Here is a 19,028-nt window from a genome sequence, read left to right on the forward strand (position 1 = left end):
CCTAAAACATCTTTATAAAAAATAGCTTTACAGCGTAATAGGCCAGGTGTCCTTCTGCTTGTTATTAGAGATTAAAAAAACGTGCGGGAGCCTTTTCAGATGCGCGGCCGCTCCTCGGGGCAGCGCTCCCCGTGGGGCAGCTCGGTGGGGCCGCAGCTCGGTGGGACCGCAGCCCGCTCCCCGCTCTCGGCGGCTGCCAGGGCTCCCCTGCGAGGAAACTGAAGCGCTGCCGCTGCCGTTTCGGGTTTCACATGGTGGATATTTCACTTCTGCTTTGAGACGGGCCGGTTTTTTTAAGAGACGCGGTGAAACTCCAAAGCCTGTGATGGCAGTTTCATGAAATGCCAACGCTCTGGCCATGACCCGGCTGCGTGTGTGTGTGTGTGGGGTGTGTGTGCTTTTCTCTGGACTCTGTGTCCTTTTCCCGAGCACTGCGCGACCCCCACCTTTTTTTAATTTTTTTTTTTTTTTTTAATTTCCCCAGACTTAGTGTAGCTTCTCTATTAAAAGCTTCTGGATTTGGGGGGTGGGGGGTGGGGGGGTGAGTTTTAGTAGGGACAACTTTAGAAAACTCTCATTTTTCCACCTTTCACAGATAAGCAGGCAGGGCAGCCCCGGCCGTCCTGCTCTGGCGCTGAATTCCCCTCGCCCTGCTCGCCGCTCCCCTCGGTGCGGGCAGCTTTTCCAGCTCACAGCGTCTCTGCAGCCTTTTCGAACGAGGCGATTAAAACTCCCCCCCGGGGCGAACTGCCCGCGTTCCTGGCCCGGCGCTGGGCCGGCATCGCTCCCGCTCCGAGCGGCGGCGGGAAGGGCTCGATGCGGCGCCGGCGGCGCTGAGGTGGCACAACTCCCGTTCCTCCCGGGAAGGCGCCGGGAGCTGCGGGGGAGCAGCGGGGCCAAGAGCCCGCCTGGCCCCGGGGCCGCCCCGGGAGCTTCCCTTCCCTTCCCTTCCCTTCCCTTCCCTTCCCTTCCCTTCCCTTCCCTTCCCTTCCCTTCCCTTCCCTTCCCTTCCCTTCCCTTCCCTTCCCTTCCCTTCCCTTCCCTTCCCTTCCCTTCCCTTCCCTTCCCTTCCCTTCCCTTCCCTTCCCTTCCCTTCCCTTCCCTTCCCTTCCCTTCCCTTCCCTTCCCTTCCCTTCCCTTCCCTTCCCTTCCCTTCCCTGCCGCGGGCCCAAAGCCGGGAGTACCGGCGGGGATGGGCGTTATGAACGTGAAATTTACAAGTCGAGCTCGCCGAGCCAAAAGTTGCCTTGCCAAAGTAAATAGATGCAGCCGATAACTACCAACCCGGAGATTAAAGGGCTCCACGATCCGGGCAGGAATCTTAAAGCGGCCGTAGAAATGTCAGCGAGGGAAAGGGCGCTCCAGCCGTGACCCCACCCCGGGTTGGCACACCGCTCCCGCCGGGGAAAGAGCGCGTTAAGGGCCGCCAAAGCCGGATCAGGCGAAAACGCGCTTTAATAAGGTCCCCCTCGGCCCCCCCGCCCCCCGCAATGCAGACGTTGACAAACGAGTGGCTTTTTTTTTTTTTTTTTTTCCCATCCCGATTCAGAGCCCGGAGAAGCGGAGCGCGGGCAAAGCGCGGAAATGAGCGCGGCCGGGCCGCGGACCGCGAGCACTCGGGGGCGGGCGGTGGGGGCAGAGAGGGGCCCCGGGCTCGGGGGGCGACACCCCGCCCTCGGCGAGTGTGAGAGGCCGCGGCCGAGAGCCCGCTGGCGCTGTGACCCTGCGGGGGTTCCGGGCCCTCGGCAGCTCCGGGGGGAGCGGGGATGGCTTTGCGCGACGGGGGGAACCCGGGGGCGGCGGGTGTGACCGGGGCGGCATCCCGGGGGGCTTCCGGGCGGCCCCGGGAGCACGGGGGGAGCGGGCCGGGCTGGGAGGACCGGGGGGCGGCCGGCGGAGGGCCCGGGGGCGAGCCCCGTGCCGGGGGCGGCGGCGCGGCGCGACCCGACCCGCCGCGGAGGCTCCCGGCGATGTCTGGCAGCGCCGCCGCCGCCGGGGCTTTGACAGCTTGGCGGAGCGGAGTGAACGGAGCTTTATGGTAATTGCGGTTCTCCACTGGCCTTCTGGGTAGCGAGAGAGGGGAGTATCGGGGGGGGGCGGCTTTCCCCTCCCGCCTGCCGGGGAGCGCGGAGTCCCCCCCCGGGGCGCCGCAGCCTGGCAGCGACCTGTGCCAGCCGGGGGAGCGGCCGGGCCGGGCTGGCGGCGGGGCGAGGGGGGGCAAATCAATTAGTCAGGGCAAGGCGGGCGGGGGGAGAGCGGGCGAGCGGCCGGGCGAGCCCTGCCTGAGCGGGGAAACGCAGCCAGGGGAGGGGGAAACTTGCGGAGGGAAAAAGCGGTGGCGGCGCTGCTGCCGCTGCTGCTGCTGGCGGCGGCTCCCTCGGTGCAGCGCCTGCCCGGGGGGAGGGGAAGGGAGGGGAGGCGACGGCTGGAGGAGGAGGAGGAGGAGGAGGAGGAGGGAGAGAGGGAGGGGGGATGCGAGGGGAGCGCAGCGTGCAGCAGACGGAGCCCGGTCTCCCAGCGGCAAGGTGAGGAAGAGCGGCTTTCCCGGCGGACTAAAGAGGGGAGGGGGGGAGAGGAAGAAAAAGAGCGAGAGAGAGGAGGAGAAGAGGAGGAGGAGGAGGAGAATTAAATCCCCAGCCACACACACACAAAGCCGCGGCGGCCAGGGCACGGGAGACGGCGGCGCGGGCGAGATGTGGGGAGCGCCGCGCTCGCCAGCGCAGGAACTTCGCCCGGAGCAAACCAGCAACATGGCGCTGCCAAACCAGAGCCGGCAGCCGGAATGAGCATCGCGGGCTGCCGCTCCCACCGCCGCTGCTGAGCCCGGCCGAGCCCAGGAGCGAAGCCCTTCCCGCGGGCACCTGCCCCGTCGGCGCAGCGGCGGCCCCGCTCCCGCGGCTCTTCCCGCGCCCCTTCCCCGACCCGCCCGCGCCGGGGCCGCCCGCCACACGCGCACCCGCGGAGAGGGGAGCGGGATCCGTGAAACTTTCCTCGCCTCTTCCTCCCAGCCCCGACGGGGCTGCCCTTCGGGGACCGAGCAGCAGGGCCGGGCTGTTGTGGGGACCCGCGTCCGGGAGCGCGGCCGCCGCAGCCCCGCGGCGCGGCAAAGGTCAGTCGGTGTTCGCTCCGCGGGAAGCGCCGCCGAGTCCCGCGGGGCTGGGGAGGTTTGCGGGGCTCCCCCCGGCCGGACGCGGGGAAAGGCAGAAAGTTCCGGCGGGGCTCGGGCGGAGCGGCGGGGGCAGCGGGGTCTGGCCGAGCGGCCCCGGGGCTGCGGTGCCGGAGGGGAAGTTTGGAGGCAGTTGCCGGTGGAGATGCCTGTTCGGGGCAGCGGAGGCGGGGGAAGCACCGATGGCGTTGTCGGCTCCGGCGCGCCCGTGCGCGGAGTGGCGGCGGCGTTCCCGGCATCTCGCACTCGGCGATCGGGAAGGCGCCGGGAGCGGCGGCGTGCCGGGGGCTCCCCTGGGACGGGGCGAGCGGGGAGCGGCGCTGGCGGAGCGGGGAGAGCTCCCGCGCCGGGCGGGACGGGCCGGGCTCCGCCATCCCCGCCCAGGGCAACGCGCGGGCCGGCGGCGGCGGGCAGGTGAGCGGCGGGGAAAACCCACTGCCGGCCGCCTTATTCCTGCCGGGAGACCCCGCTGCCGGCTGCCTTATTCCGGCTGGGAGACCCCGCTGCCGGCCGCCCTCTCCCCGCCGGGAGAGCCCGCTCCTGGCCGCCCTCTCCCCGCCGGGAGACCCCGCTCCTGGCCGCCCTCTCCCCGCCGGGAGACCCCGCTCCTGGCCGCCTTCCCCCCGCCGGGAGACCCCGCTCCTGGCCGCCCTCTCCCCGCCGGGAGAGCCCCGGGCTCCGCTCGCTGTCCCCGGGGCCCGGCGGGGCGGGCGGGCGGCGCACGTGGGACAGACGGGGCGGCCCGGGGCTTTCCCGTGCGCCGAGCGGGGCTGGCGGCGGCTGCGGCGCCACACGGAAGTTTAGTCAGCCCGAAAATGTAGTTTGGAGTTGGGAGAGCGAGGCGGAGGGAGGCTCGGGGCTGGCCATCGCCGGGCCGGCCAGAGGGGCTCGGGGAGGCAGCGGGGGCCGCTTTGTGGAGCCGGGGCCGAGCGGGCGGCTCTGCGCAGCACATGAGGCACGTATTTGATGTTCGCGGAGCGAGTCCGGGGGCGAGGGCTGCGCAGCGTTCACGTTCCTCTTTCTTTCGCGGTGTGTGTATGTTGGGTGGTTTGTTCTTTCTTTTTTTTTATTTTTTTTTTTCCCCTTCCTCCCTCCGTCTCGTTTCCGCGGTGTCTGTCAGATCCCGGGTTTGGTGATCGCAGAGGGGGCGAGGGGAAGGGGACGAGCACCTCCCCCATCTACCCCGAGAAGAGAAAAAAAAAAGCCGCGACCATAGCGGTGTAAAACTGACAAAGTGTGGGGACTGACTTTAATGGTATCGCCTCGGAGCTCCTCTCAGCATTAATTCCCACTAATGAATCTTTTCCAGAAACTCCGTTCATTGCTTTCATCTGCTCTTTAGAGCCCGCAGCTTTTGTATTCGTGTTTGCATTAAAAAGGGGGGGAGCCCAACCCGCACCACGTAGCCAAGCCCGGATTTTCCAAAGGTTTCTATTAACTTTTTTTTTTTTTTTTTCCCCCGCCCCCTCCCCGTGGCCCTACGGCGGGGGGCGGCCGGGGAGAGCAATGCCCCGCCAGAGGCGCTTGGGAACAAAGCTGGGGGCGAGGGCGGGCGGGCGGTGCGGGCTCCGGGTCCCCCCGGGCAGCCCCCGGCGGTGGCTCCGCCGCTCCGGGATCACCGCGGCTCCCGGGTCACCTCCTCCCTCCGCTCCCGGTCACCTCCTCCCGCAGCCCCGTGCCCGCCTGGACCGGCCCTCCGCTCCCTCCGCCCGCCGCGCTCCCCACTTTGGTCCCCGAGGTGCTGAGCCTTGCCTGTCTGTCTGTCTGTCTGTCTGGAGCCCGGTGCTGCTGTCGCCCTTGCGACACCGATTCATTTCCTTTCGGTTCTGCTGTTGGAGCCGCTGGGTGGGTTGTTTTTTTTTTTTTTTCTTTTTTTTTTTTTCTTTCCCCGAGAGGTAGCCAGCGCAGCGCTCACCCTAATTGCTTTTAGGAGGATTAGGAGCAAATTCCTCCCCTCGCCCCCCCCGTCCCCGCCGCCTCTTCCCTCCCCCCCCCCGGGTTGCCTTCTCGCGCCGGGGTTGCAGTTTATCCCCGGTGCAGCTCTTTGAATTGCTGTCACAAATAGGTGACTCAGAGTTAATTAGGAAGTATGCACCGGATCAATGGGCTGCACAGCTCATTAGTTATTCCCCAGCCTTTTGCAGCGTTGGACCTCCGGCTCCTCGCCCCGTATAGCGCTTTAATACGCAACCCGGAGGGCTGGCAGGGGCCGGGGAGAGAGAGCTCCGGGTGCGGAGGGGCGAGAGGAGTGCGGATGTTGAGGCTTCCAGGTGGGGAGGTTGCGTATGGAGGAGTGACCGGGACCCCTGTTTTGCTCCTCCCGCCCCCTCTGTCAAACCTGCCGGCACTCCCGGGCGTGGTGGGCCCTCGCCTGCCCCGGGATCGGAGGGATGAGCCCGGAATGTGACCAAAAACAAACACACACACACACATATACAAAAAAAAAAAAAAAAAAAGAAAAGTGTGTGTGTTTATTGGAGCGTTCGTTGAGAGAGCAGACAAAATCTCATTTGTCAGGCATGAAGGTGGGCTATGGGGAAGGCTATAAATACACCGGGGAGGATTGTACCGCGGTCACTTTTCTCTTCTTCGCCATTTCTAAGGTGAGTGGCGGAGGCTGAGGGACCGGGCAGGGGCTTCTCCTGGTATTGTTTGTCCGTCTGTGATGGATCGGTCTAGACAGCCGCTCAGGCTCCCTGCGAGCTCAGGAACCGGAGCCTGAAAGGGAGAGTGGGGGAGACGAAAAGGAAAAGGTCACCGCGATATTTTTTTTTTCCTTTTTTTCCTCCCTCTTTTCTTCCTTTCTTTTTTTTTTTTTTTTTTTTTTTTTTTTTTTTTTTTTTTTTTTTTTTTTTTTGTGGTGGTGATGGTTGTTAACCCTTCCCGCCAGAGGGGATCGGGGCTGGTTATCCCGGCCTGGAAAGATGCAGAAAGATGCGGCAGCGATCGCAGGGATGATGTGGGAGCCGGGAGGACGCGGCAGCGCTGCCCCGTCCATCTCATGGCTTTGTACGAGATGTTTCCCACAACAGGAAAAGAGTTGACGAGGCGAGTGCCAGATGATCTCGTTCCCAGGAGTTTCCTCTCTGGAAACTCCGCGGAGCGCTGGGAGCCGGGCTGGGGCAGGCACAGGGCTGGGGCAGGGGCAGGGATGGGGCAGGCACAGGGCTGGGGCAGGGGCAGGGATGGGGCAGGCACAGGGATGGGGCAGGGGCAGGGATGGGGCAGGCACGGGGCAGTAGGGCAGGCACAGGGATGGGGCAGGCACGGGGCAGTGGGGCAGGCACAGGGCCGGGGCAGGCACAGGGCAGGGGCAGGGCTGGGGCAGGCACAGGGATGGGGCAGGCACAGGGCTGGGGCAGGCACAGGGATGGGGCAGGCACAGGGATGGGGCAGGCACAGGGCCGGGGCAGGCACAGGGATGGGGCAGGCACAGGGCAGGCACAGGGATGGGGCAGGGGCAGGCACAGGGCTGGGGCAGGCACAGGGCTCGGGAAGCCGCCGCAGCCCCTCGGGCTCTCGGGGGTGTCCCCGGGGCTCCCCCCCCCTCGGGGCCCTGCCGTGCCCACCCTCTTCCCACGCTGGAAATCCCGACACGGATGTTCCCGGCCCTGCGAGTTCCCGTGGCCGCCTTCAGGTTCCGCCAACTTCTCCTCCTGCAGCTCGGTGCCTTTTACCCCACGGGGCCACGTCTGTGCTCACAGCGTGGGGCAGCCCTCGGCTCGTGTCTGCCTCGGGGTGTTTGGGGGCCCAGGGGAGCCAGCACACCTCGTGGAGAGCAAGGGCAGGTGGAGAGCGGGGTCTGTGCTGCAGCTCGGGTGGGTCAGGGGGTGTTCTCAGCTCCTCTGGGCGTCTGTGCCTCCTTTTGTGCTGGAGACGTCCTCCTCGGTGTGGATGAGATGCGATCCCGGCGTGCAAGCCTGGGCGGTACAGATTAAAAGCAGTTAAGGCTTTAGAGCGATAGATAAAAGCTGGTTTTGTTGGATTCGCCTGCAGCACAGACCATTCCCATCCCTCTTTGTCTGAGCCCTGGTTCCGGGCGCTACAGCCTGATTGGAAATGCTCCCGAGCAGTCCACGGAGCCAGGGCAGCCGGCAGCTCTGCGCTTATTTACACGTCACATCTAAATACATCTCTAATTAGATAGAAGCAGCGCCGGAAATGGCAGATTTGTTGCATATCTAATAAGGACCAGTGCAAACAGACTCAGCAGGGTTTCCCTCTCTTCTCCCCCCCACAAAAAACCCCCCCACCATCCAGACCAAGGCAGTAATCTGAGAGCGAACAGAAATGACTTCTCCTATTTGAGAGCATTATGAACCACATTGGCAAATGTCTCTAATATTTAAAGCAATACTTGGGATGTGTGAGCTGAATGCCCAAATATGGACTGGGTCTTGAAACAATACTGGTGCCTTGGCTTTATTCCTGTGCTGGTGGACAATCCAGGCTCCGTGTCACACGCTGTATCTGCCCTTGCCAGAATGTGCCAAGAGCTCCAGCTTGTCAGACAGTTCAAAATTGTCATCCCTCTTCCTCCACCCCATGATAATTTACTTTTTTGAGGACTGGTGAGGAAGCCAAGGTCCCCTAACAGTGACTGAGCTGCAGGGGCTCCTGTACAGTCCATACAAGCAAACTTTCTGGGTCTGTGCAAGCTACCAGTGCACAAAGTTGTTGACATGTTTGCACGTCTCTGTTTGTGGAGAAAATGGACACAGGTCACCACAGCCCAGGATAATGAGTGCTGCACATACCAGTGTGTAGTTTTGGCAATGTGTAGTTTTGGCAATGTGTAGTTTTGGCAATGTGTGGCTGTCGTTTACAAGGTCTCTCAGCTCTGACCGAGGAGTGGCCCCTGCAAAGACAGGCAAAGGGCCTGCTGCAGCTGAGGTCGCAGCTAAGCAGCCACGTTGCCCTCAGATTAAATATGGCTTGGAGTAAATCGGTTCTTAGCGTGGAGGACAAGTGATCTCCGATTTCTGCATGTCTCGGCAGAGGTCTGTGCTCTTGCTGGGACCCTGCAGCACAGTTGGGCTGCACAGGTGATGTGCGATGCGCTGTCTTTCCCCCGCACGCTGCAATTCATCACATTTTTAGTGTGGGCTTCGAGCAGCATGAGGCCGAGTTTAATACTTCCTCCTTAGGCTGGCGGTGCTTTAGAAATAATTGATGGGCAGAGCGGGCCTGTTCCCCTCTTTCTGGGTGTTGCAATAACCTGAACAGGGGCACGGGGGGCCGGGCTCACCCCTCTTGGATGCGCCAAGCAGCGCTCGCTGGCTGCATCCCTGTGCGTGCCGGAGGGAGCTGGAGGCCCGGGCTGCAGGCAGGGGGAGTTCCCTGGCTGTGAGCAGATCCCGTTAATCCTCTGGCCTTCCAGGGAACCGGCTTACAGCAGCCGCTGCTCCGGAGCGACCTTTTCCCTCCGCGCTGACCTGCTCGGGTCCCCGGGCTCTGCGGGCAGGGAGGTCTGTGCCAGGAGAAGAGCATCCCTGGGGCGGGTTCCTCCGGAGCGGAATGCCAGCGCTCCTCTGAATGGCTGAGCAGATGAGCTGGGGATGGAAAGGAGGAGGCCAAGAACTCCTTGCAAATGTGGCTTTAGGAAAGTTCTGCTGCTTTCCAGCGGGGAATTCATTTTTCCTTGTTTGCTGGACAGCAGTTCTTGGCTGAGGGGTGATTTTTTTCCCCCTCTCCTCTCTTCCACTGCTGGAAAAGTTAGCGAGTGAGAGCACGCCTCTGTTACCTGCCTGTCTGTTTTCTGAAACTGTTTGAATTATTTGGGACTCTTCCTTCACTCTTTGCACCCCAAAACTACCTCACGAGCTGATAGATTTGGTGCCGTGTGATTAGACATGCAAGGAAGTCTGCTTGGAGAATATCCTGACAGCATGAAATATAATTTGTGATCTGAAAGACAGTTTCCAGTATAATCTCATTATGCACCACAGACTCCCGGTGTTATTTTGTAGAAGGCGGACAATGATCAATTTACATTGACCTAGGGCTGGGTGAGCTTTTAGATGGTAATTGCCATATTGATTTGCATGCAAAAAGAAGACCTGCTAAAATTAAAGACCGGAAGCTAAATTAAACAAAATTTATTGTCTAGGTGCAAACTAAAAGACTTGTTAAAGTCTAGGGTAGACTTGGAAAGCTATGAAATTGAGAGAAACATGATTCTCATCCTGATAACTCGGTGAAATGAATCTACACGATGGGACGAGGGGCTGCAAAGCGCCCATTGTGAGTGGAGGCACACAGGCTGGGGCTGTTCCTTGTAAGTCCTGACACCCTGAACAATCAGAGAATAAAATATCTCCTCTGTCCAATGAAAATCTCGGTCTGAATGTTGGGATTGTCGTGCTAAGGAAAACAAAGCTTTATTTGGATAAGACAATTAAAGTGGAAAGCGCAGAATCCACCAGCCACACTGGGAACGGCTCGGATAAAGAGCTGAGTGTGTTCAGTGGAGCACAGGGGAAAGGAGAGGCTCGGGGCTGTGCTGCACAGCCGAGCCTGCATCAGGAAAGCCTGTCATTGTGCTTCCTCGGCCAGGAGGGCTGAGAGTGCTCCCAGCAGCCTTGGTGTTCTCCTTTCCGCGGCTCCTGCTGCCCTTGCAGTAATCTCCTGCATCCAGGAGCTGCAGTGGGTTGGTGCTGTGGTGGGTCCTTCCCCTGCACCTCTAGACAGCCCACGGTGGGTTGCAGTCTGCCAGCTCATTCTTTCTCAAAGCATGGTTTGCTTTTCATTTTCAGCTCTTGGTCTTACCCCGCTACCTCACCTGGGGGCCTTGGATGCCTTTCAGTATTTGCGTATTACAAAACATTTGGGCCTGTATCCTCTGTTATAAAAGTGAAAGTTGCACCTTCAGGGGAGTATTGGAGTAGCTGGCACTTGGCACAGTTGATGGCAGAGAGAAGTACACCTGTACCTGCACAGAGAGCAGACTCTGATGGGTGTCCTTGTCCCTGTGTGGACAGGTGCTGTGGGGCTGCCTGTCCCTCACCCACCGCTGTGTTTCCTCTCTGTTCCCCTGGGCTGGGCTGGCATTGCATCTGGGAGGGGTGCGAGAGCTTTGTGGGGCTGGTTTAGTCATGGTTTGAGTATGGCATTTGTGTGCGGTGACAGGTAGGGACAGAGAAGTGAAATCAAAGCTGGAGGGGCGTATTCTCAGCTCTCCTTGAAATTCACAGAGAACTTGTTAATGGCACAAGAAGGGATGGGCTGAGCTCCTCTTTCTAAGTGTAAATTCCCTCCCTGAGCCAAACTTTCTCCATGTGAAAGCTCCCGGCTATGGAGAGATCCCACAGGGATCTCTGATCCTCGGGCAATCCCCTTTGCTCCCACGCCCTGGTGTGCTGGGTTGTGCTTTAAGCTCCTCCGACTTGCCCACAGCGGTAGGAGGCTGAGCTGGGTGTTAAGGAAAGCCCTTCCCACAGGCTGCAGTCCCCCCCAGGCTCACCTTGCTCTGGCCTGGTCGTGCTCCCCGTGCAGTGTTTTCCTTTCCTCCCGTTCCAGCAGTCAGGCACAAAGTGGATTAGCAAAGCCCCGTGCAGAATTAAGCAGCCCTGTGTGGAGTTATGCGGAGCTCTGGGGACTGGCCTGCCTTCCCCTGCAGACCTCCTGTGCTCTGCCGTGCCAGGGCAGCCCAGGAGCAGCGGGCAGGGCTGGATGCTTCACGGGATCTCAGAGAAAATACCTCTGGCTAAAGTTGGGAGCAGCAGCAGAGGAAGCTGGAACAGCACTTTGCAAGCAGGAAGTGATCTCCCAGGGTGAAGGTTTTAATGGAAGTGTAACCTGGCACTGCACAAAGCCCAAGGCAGGGCGGCTGCTGGCAGCTGGGGAGGATGCAGGGCTCGGGGAGATGCGTGGGAGGCTGTGCCCTGCAGTGCCAGGGCGCCCACAGCAGAGCCCTGTGTGTGTGTGTGTGTGTGGAGCTGTGGCACGGCCTGCCCTGAGCAGGTGGCTGAAGGTTGTCTTATTTTAGCTACAGAAATATCTCTCTAGATCCATTACTGCGAGATCTCTCTTGCAATAAACTATATTGGCTCCCCCTCTTTATACAAATTGCTGGTATGAAAGAAAACCCAGCCTATATGCATGGAGGCAGGCATGAGCTAGTGAGATCAGGTTTCCTACTGAGCTCCCAGAGGAGAAGTCAGCATTTGATTGAAGCTACACTTGGTTCTTGGTTCCCAGGGGACAGCAGCCCTGAAACACGAGAGCCCTCCCTCTTTTTTTTCCCCCCTTCTCTCTCTCTTCTTCCTCTAAAAGCCTTTGTGCTGAAAGAGCCTCAGTAGGCACGAATCGCCTGTCTCTCACAAGACTGTGTTGCAGCCTTTGCTGACATTGTTCTGTTAGCAGTGGTTTTTACCAGGCCAGCAGATTTCTAGCTACGTATAGGCAATGAATAGTCGATGATACTGACCTGAGAGTATGTACTGGTGTCTTTGGGTGGTGAATCTGATTTGGAAGTCAATGGGAGACTGACCACAGCGGTGTGAAGCCCCTTACCTGCCGGGGTAGTGCTGCCCTTAGGTGGGAGTTAGGCCAAGATGGAGCTATGCTTTCAATAAAGTCAGCTATTTTTCCTTTCTGGGTACACAGAAAGTGTTATTCCAGCTCCTGTGGCCTCCTCCAGAGTTTGTGCGGGACACAAATTTCAGAGAAAGTTGCCGTGTCTCAGTTTTCCCTTAAGAGAGGCACAATTTGGGTAATGCCAGGGGTCAGAATGGGCAAGGAAGGGTTTCCTCGAACAGATTTATTTTCCCCATGTTTCTGTAGAGTAAATTCCACGTCTCCTCCAACTTTGCTGCTGCTGTAAAAATAAGTAAGGGCAGGGAAGGCGGTATAAGGATTTACACTCAAATTCCATCTGTGCCCAGAGAAAAGGCTCTCAGAGGGTGTGCAGTGCACTCCTTTGCTTCCAGGTGTTTGTATCGTGAGCGGAGCTGGAGTTGTGCTTTAGGTTATTGGCTTATATATATATATATTTTTTTTTTTTTTCCTTTCGCTCCCGTCCTCACGGTGGGAAGGGGAAGGTGGAAGCGTGTCTCTGTCCCCCGGCCGAGCGGAGGGCAGGGGGTCCCTGGGCGGGGGCTTCGCTCCCGGGTCGGGAGGGCGGGGGCCGGGGAAGCCCGGCGTTCCCGGGGCGGGCAGGGCCGCTCGGGGGCGCGCCGCGGGGGCGAGCCCGCCGTGCGCTCCGCGGGCGCTGCGCGGCTGCAGGCGCGGCTTTCCCCGCCGCGGGAGCGGGTTCCCCCGAGCCTTTCCCAAAGCCGAGAGCGGAGCTCAGCGTGTGACTGTGCGGGCGTTTCGTGGGGCGGGAGCGCTGACTGGAAACCCCTCTGCGCTGAGCCCCGCGGCTCCCACCGGCACCGGGAGCGCCCCCAGCCCCATCCCCGGCCCCAGAGCCCCCGGGACAGCCCGGCCAGCCCCGGGAACGAGCGTTTGTGTCCCCGGGGCGGGGGAGGCGGGCAGAGGGTGGTCCTTGTTCCGACTAAACCAGCTGCAGTAGTTGATGGCAAAGCAATGAAGGCAGACACAATGCTGCTGTTGTTGGTTTGATCTCTAACTGGGGATTGTTAGTCTGGATTTAACTCTGTGGCAAGGGGGGTTGTGGGGTGGGGTGGGTGGGTGGGGGGGGAAGGCGAAGGCTGTTTACAGCCAGCGCAAATAACGTGACAGCTGTTGGAGCGCGAAAAGCCCGCGCCTCGCTGGCACTCGCACACAAAAGCTCTGGAGTGGCCCCGGGGCCGCTCCCGGAGGCACCGCCCGGCTCTGCGGGGCCCGGCGGCATCCCGGCTGATGGCGATGGCGGTGGCGGGGCTCCCGGGCGGTGATGCTGATGGCGATGCTGATGCTGATGGCGATGCCGGGGCTCCCAGCCGTTCTCCCCTCCCGCCCCGCTCCCAGCCCACGCCGCCGGCCGGGGAGCAGCAGCGTCCCGCCCCCTCCCCCCGGCCCCTCTTTCCGCCTCCGCTCGATTTACAAGCGCGGGGAGGAGCGGCCGGCCCCGGCGCTGGGAAATCCCTCCCGGGGGCAGCTCTGCCCGGGGCTTGGAGAGCGGTCCCTGCGAGGCTCGGCCGGGGCTCGGCACGGGGCGGGGGCTGCCAGAGCCTCTCCCCCGCTAACACGTGTTGGCAGAGCAGTTATCGCTCGGGATGGAGTGTGTGACCGACCCCTGATAAACCTGGACGTGCAGAGGTCCCTGGAGTGGGTCTTCAGTGGGAAAAAATCCTCGTGCATAAATTTCCCGAGTGGTTATTTTGTGCTCAAAGCCTCCTCTGCATCCAAGCCCCTCGGTTTGTCTCCTGAGCGTAGGATGTGAAATGCTGTCTGTTCTTGAAGTTTGCTCCAGTAGCCAGAGTGATCTCCTGGCCCTTTCAGAAGAGCCTCTGGAAAGTCGAGGAAACTTGGAGAACTGGGTTCTGGCCTATATTTGTACCTGACATAATTTCACTACCTGCGAGAACTGCTGTGTTTTATATAGTAAGTGACCTCCACCTACTATTGTCTCTTTGACGAGGTGGCTCTGGGGTGGAAAGCAGGTAGAGAAGGGGAGATGCTTCTTTCCTCCCTCACCCCCCTTTTTAGTCGTTTGGGTCGATGGGTTGTCTTTATCTATTTCTCTCCAGTCAATCTATTACTTTTTTTTTTTTTTTTTTTTTTTTCCTCTTTTGGCCTTGACTGTCCCCTTGGTCCTTTATGGATTACACTGTGCTATTAGTGGCAAAAGCACACCAGTAGTCATTCAACAATTTTAGCATCAATTCCTATAAACTGGTGTTTTATACGACGTGCCATTTTTTCTGCAAGAATACTGCTTGCGAAACTAGTTTCGCCTTGGAGCAAAGGCGGAAAGATAAACAAGCCTGCATAGCCAAAACACTCGCATAGCCAAAACACTGGCAATTGCTGCCTCCTTCCAAATCTTTTAAAGTCACGGAGCAATATTTTCAGGATTATGCTGCGCTGCCTCTGAGGAGGGAATGTCGGCGGCGTTAAAAAAAAAAAAAAAAAAGAAAAAAAGAAAAAAAAAGGAGCTAATGCAAATTAGAGAAAAATAATTTTCTTTCAGCGATATGCAATGTATTAGTCACTTGTTATCATGCTTAGAGGCAGACCTCATTTGCGCGTCTGCCAACTCGTTCACATCTGCTCAGAGCTGTTCAGGGCATTTTAACCTTGGCGGTGTCGTGTCGTAGTCCCACGGATCAAGAACGAGTAATTAAAGCTCTAAGCAGCAGCAGCAGCAGCAAAAAAAAAAAAAAAAGTAAAAAAAATTCCTAGCCGCCCATCTGCATCGCAGTTGATTCGCTGCTTTGTCTCGGTGGGGTGGGAAGGGATGGGAAGGCAGGGCCGGTGGCGGCCTGTGCACGGCAACTTTATGTCCTTTTGATTTCCTTTTTCTGTCTTTTTCTTTTTTTTTTTTTTTTTCCACGTGTGGTTGGGTTTCCTTTTTTCCTTTCCTTTGCCCCGGAGTGTCCCGCACTGGGCGCTGGCTCTGCCCGTGCTGGACCAGGCGCTTCCTCCAAAGGTGTGGATAAAGGTGGTGGATGTGAGGTCAGGACACGCTGCAGAGACGTTCACTCGAGGTGCTCATAGTGCAGTTTCCTAACCGTGAGGGCTGTGAGCGCTTTCCAAAGTGCTCGGGAAGGCATTTACCATTCCGGAGAAACCTTAGCGCCATAAACCCGGCATAAACTTTGGGGCGAGGCTATTTTTCAATGCGTTGTTCAGCAGAAACCGGGCTGTTTGTTTGTTGGTTGGTGGGAGGAGGAGAAGGAAATTAAAAAAAAAAAAAAAAAAAAAAAAAAAAAAAAAAAAAAAAAAAAAAAGGAGAACCCCCCAACTTCCCAAGCGCTTTTCCCGCATGCGGCCGCCCAAGGTCCCCGTGGCTGTGCAGACAAAGCCCTGCGGGAAGCGAGAGCCTTCCGTGCCGGCCGCGCTGGGGAAACCAAAGCCGGAGGCACCCAAGTTTAATATTTGCCCGTTGTTTGCGGCCATTTGCTGCGTGAGGAGCCCCCGTGCCCCGGCCGGGGAACCGAGCGGGGCTGGGGGAGCCGGTCCCCATCCATCCATCCATCCATCCATCCATCCATCCATCCATCCATCCATCCATCCATCCATCCATCCATCAGCCCCGCGGAGCTGTTGCTCCGTCAATGAGGGAAGCACAGGCCCTGTCAGCCGCAGTTATGCAAAATGAAGCCGTCCGTGATCAATATCTCCCAACGTCCCCGACGGATGCCGGGGGGGGTGGCTCGGTGCCGGGGTGGCCGCGGGGAGGGACCCGAGGGCGGGCGGCCCATCCATCACTCCGCCCCCCCCCCCCCCCCCGGGGCTGCGGCGGGGCCGGGGAAGGAAACGGGGCCGCGCTCCGCTCTTTCTGCGGGGATAACGCTGCGGAAGTGAGCGCAGGGCCTTCGCCCGACTCCGGCAGGAGCGCTGGGAGTTTTGTATTCACTGTGGGGAGGGGGGTTGCCCCCCAGCCTGCTCCCAAGTTTCCCGAGCTGTTGTGGGCAGGGGAGGGCTGATGGCGAGCCCGTGGCGCTGCGCTCTCCCATCCCATCCCAGCCCCCCGCGGGCGAACAATGGGGAGCGAGCAGGGGGAAGGGGCTGGCTTGGTGATATTTTTCTTTTTTTATTTTGTTTTTTCCCTTCCTCCATCCCCTTCCCCCGCTTTTTTTTTTTTTTTTTTTTTTTTTTTTGGCCTTCCTATCCCCCTCCTGGAAAGCAAAAGCCACACGGAAATAAAGGCAACAATGACGAGTTCCCGGGATATGCCGAGTGCGCGGCGGGTTCACGGGCTGGGGCGCGCAGGGCCTGCGCTTTTCCTTCCTTCCTTCCTTCCTTCTTCCCCGCGCCGGGAATGCGGCCTTAAATTACCTGAAATGCACATTTGTGCCTGGCCCCGCGGTGCGTGTGTGTGTGTGTTCTGTGTGTCCCTCTATCACCGCTCCGCCCGCACAGCCCGGGCTCGGCTGCTCCTGTTGTCTCCGGCAGCGGCGGCGGAAACCTCGCTCCTGCCGTGCGCGTGTGTGAGTGTGAGTGTGCGAGTGTGAGTGAGTGTGTGAGTGTGTGTGTGTGTCTAAAATGGCGCGGCCGGCCCGCGCAGGGAGATGCGGCGGCGGGAGGGAGCCCGGGCTGTCTCCGGGGGGCCCCGTCTGCGCGGGGGTTCCTGCGGCTCAGCCGGTTTGTGGCTCCTTCCCTCCTCCTCCTCCTCCTCCTCCTCCTCCTCCTCCTCCTCCTCCTCCTTCGCCGCTGCCTCCTCCAGTAGCCGCGTTTCCCGGAGCGGCGGCAGGAATCCCCCGCCCCCCCCAGAGCGCGTCCCGCCACCGCGGCGTGTGCCCGGGGACAGCAGGGACATCGCCTGCCTGGGGACACACAGGGGCATCGCCTGCCTGGGGACACACAGGGGCATCGCCTGCCTGGGGACACACAGGGGCATCGCTCGAGCCGGGGGAGGGCCGGGGGCCCGGGGGCGGTGCGGGGCTGCCCGTGCGGCGGGTGGGGTCGGTGTTTCCCGCGAGTCTCCGGGAAATCCTTCATGCGGCGATGTCTCGAAGTTGGGTAGTGTAGCAGCCGCCTCAGCTCCCCCCGCTGTGTGCGGGAGCCCCTTTGCAGCCTCTCTGCTGCACCCCAATGTGGATTAACCGGAGGGAGGGAGGGGAGGGGACGTGAGTGACCCCCCCATGCGAATGTCCCGTAACCCTCAGGTGTGGGCACCGCGCTGTGGGAGGCAGCCTTGGCCTCCAGAAGTGTGTCCATAGGGGTGCGGGTCTTCCCCGGGGCTCCGGGGGAAAGCCGCCAGGGTTATTTGAAGGATCGCCAGCCATTTTAACTTTCCCTCATTGGCCTCCTCCCCCCGCCCCCTCTTCCCCGGTTCCTAGGCTTATCATTAATTGAAAACTTTTTTTTTTTTCTTTTTTTTTCTGCCCCTTTTTGGCTGCCGCCGGCGGCCCAGAGCGATGCGATGATTCGCCTCGCAGCATATGGGAAAGGGGACAGCGCCGGTCTGTGCAGGGGCCAAGGAGTGACGGGCGGCAGGGGGGATGCGGGGGTCCCTCCGGAGCCCCTCCGCACCGGGGCTGGCTCCCTGGGGCGGGGCTGGCTCCCTGGGGCCGGGGTTGGCTCCCTGGGGCCGGGGTGGGCTCCCTGGGGCCGGGGTGGGCTCCCTGGGGCCGGGGCTGGCTCCCTGGGGCGGGGCTGGCTCCCTGGGGCCGGGGCTGGCTCCCTGGGGCCGGGGCTGGCTCCCTGGGGCGGGGGTGGGCTCCCTGGGGCCGGGGCTGGCTCCCTGGGGCGGGGGTGGGCTCCCTGGGGCCGGGGCTGGCTCCCTGGGGCCGGGGTGGCGGTCCCCGGGGCGGGAGGATGAGGATGCTCCGCTGTCGCGGGCGGTGGCGCTGGCCCCGGGTGCCCCCGGCGGCCCCGTGTTTACACGGCAGAAAGAAAGTCCCGGTCGCTGTTGGACACGTGACGGAGTGGGAGCCTTGGGAAGGGGGGGACACACACGGGGGACACGGGAGCGATGGGGGTGGCTGCGGCAAAGAGCCTTAAAATAGTCTCCGACCCCCTTGCGCTGCCTCAGCCGAGATGCGCTACTGTCGCGCATGACTCAATATGTATTTTAAATCGGTTTAGCGATCTCGCCGGCGCATTGTGCTTTAGCTTTATGGTTAAATGAAATGCCACACGTCCCGGGTAAAGGTCAAACTTCTTCTCTAATCCGCGGATCCGTGCGGCGGCTACTTAGTCTGCAGCTTCCTCCTCTGGTTTACAAAACGTGTCACTGGCGGTGATGTCGTGCGGAGATTGCAAAAAAATCACCCACGGTATATTTTATTTTATATATATATATATATATATATATAAACGCAGCCAAGCCCGTTCTTTTAACACTGGTCTAATATTAGATCGCTGGCTGCTGCCAGGGCTTTATAGGGCGCCTTGTGAGGGGTGCAGCAATAGGGTGTCTCTGGAGTCCCCTTTCCAGCCGTGGCACAGCTCCTTGTTCCTGTAAGCCGTAAATATGTAAGTCGGAGGCACAAGATAAAGGAGGCGCCCAAACACACCCATGAGCATCAGCCCCTGTTTGAGCTCATGAACACCGAGCGAGCGCTGCCCTTTAAATCCCGCTGCAGATGCGCGGGGCTGAGCGCTAATCGAAGTAGATCGCTGCCAGTCCCCCGATTGCTTTTTCACTTCTTTCTCGGGGATTTTCACAAATCTAGAAATGATCCTCGCAGTGGCCTGGAACTGGGCGGGGAGGGCGATGGGGGGAGGGATCGGAGGTAATTTATTGCGTGGCTTTTAATATCCGAAAGGCCGGGTTGTTTGCCGGAGCTGCCGGCGGTGCCATCGGCTCTGGCAGAGGGTTTTTATCCCCCTCGCAGCCCTCCCCGCCCGCCGCCGGCTCCGTGCCTTGTGCAGTGGAAACTGGCGGGCTGCCAGGCGGGGCTCGGAGGTGGAAAAGAGTAAAGGCGCCAAAAGGGAACTCGTGCGCCGCTGCAATTCTCCTCCCGAGCCGCTTCCTGGCTCGCTGCAGCCGCCGGGTTTCCTCCGGGCCGGCCCTGCCCGCTCCCCCCTCGCTGAGACTTTCCCCTGCAGCCCCGCCAGGCTCCCCCAGGCCATGGGGGAGGGGACGGGGGGAGAGGAGCTGCCCTGTCCCGGGGGGCGATGCCATCCCCTCCTCTTTTCCCCCGGAGGCGCCGAGAAGTGGAGTCTTCCTCCTCCTCCTCCTCCTTCTCCCCCTCCCCGCGGGCATCGGGTTTTTCTCGTTTCCACGCCAGGAGCGTGTTAACAAAACTTTGCTGCTGCTGCTGCTGCTGCTGCTGGCGTCAATGGCTGCCAAAAGTCTGTTGAC

The 19,028-nt window shown here is 60.3% G+C and overlaps 1 protein-coding gene across 2 annotated transcripts in view; it reads left to right on the forward strand.

The window, feature by feature from the left end:
• BCOR (BCL6 corepressor) overlaps positions 1-19,028 on the forward strand; it is an 82,830-nt gene that overhangs the window by 20,796 nt on the left and 43,006 nt on the right. The window contains exon 1 of one of the 2 annotated variants that reach the window (XM_083855010.1): positions 2,455-2,525. The exons of the other annotated variant lie outside the window; for it this stretch is intronic. The gene's annotated coding sequence lies outside the window, so the exon portion shown is untranslated. Of the gene's footprint in view, positions 1-2,454; positions 2,526-19,028 lie in introns of those variants that run through there. 2 annotated transcript variants of the gene reach the window in all.

Source organism: Zosterops lateralis (genome assembly GCF_965231275.1).
Source record: "Zosterops lateralis genome assembly, chromosome: 2".
Taxonomy (NCBI): domain Eukaryota; kingdom Metazoa; phylum Chordata; class Aves; order Passeriformes; family Zosteropidae; genus Zosterops; species Zosterops lateralis.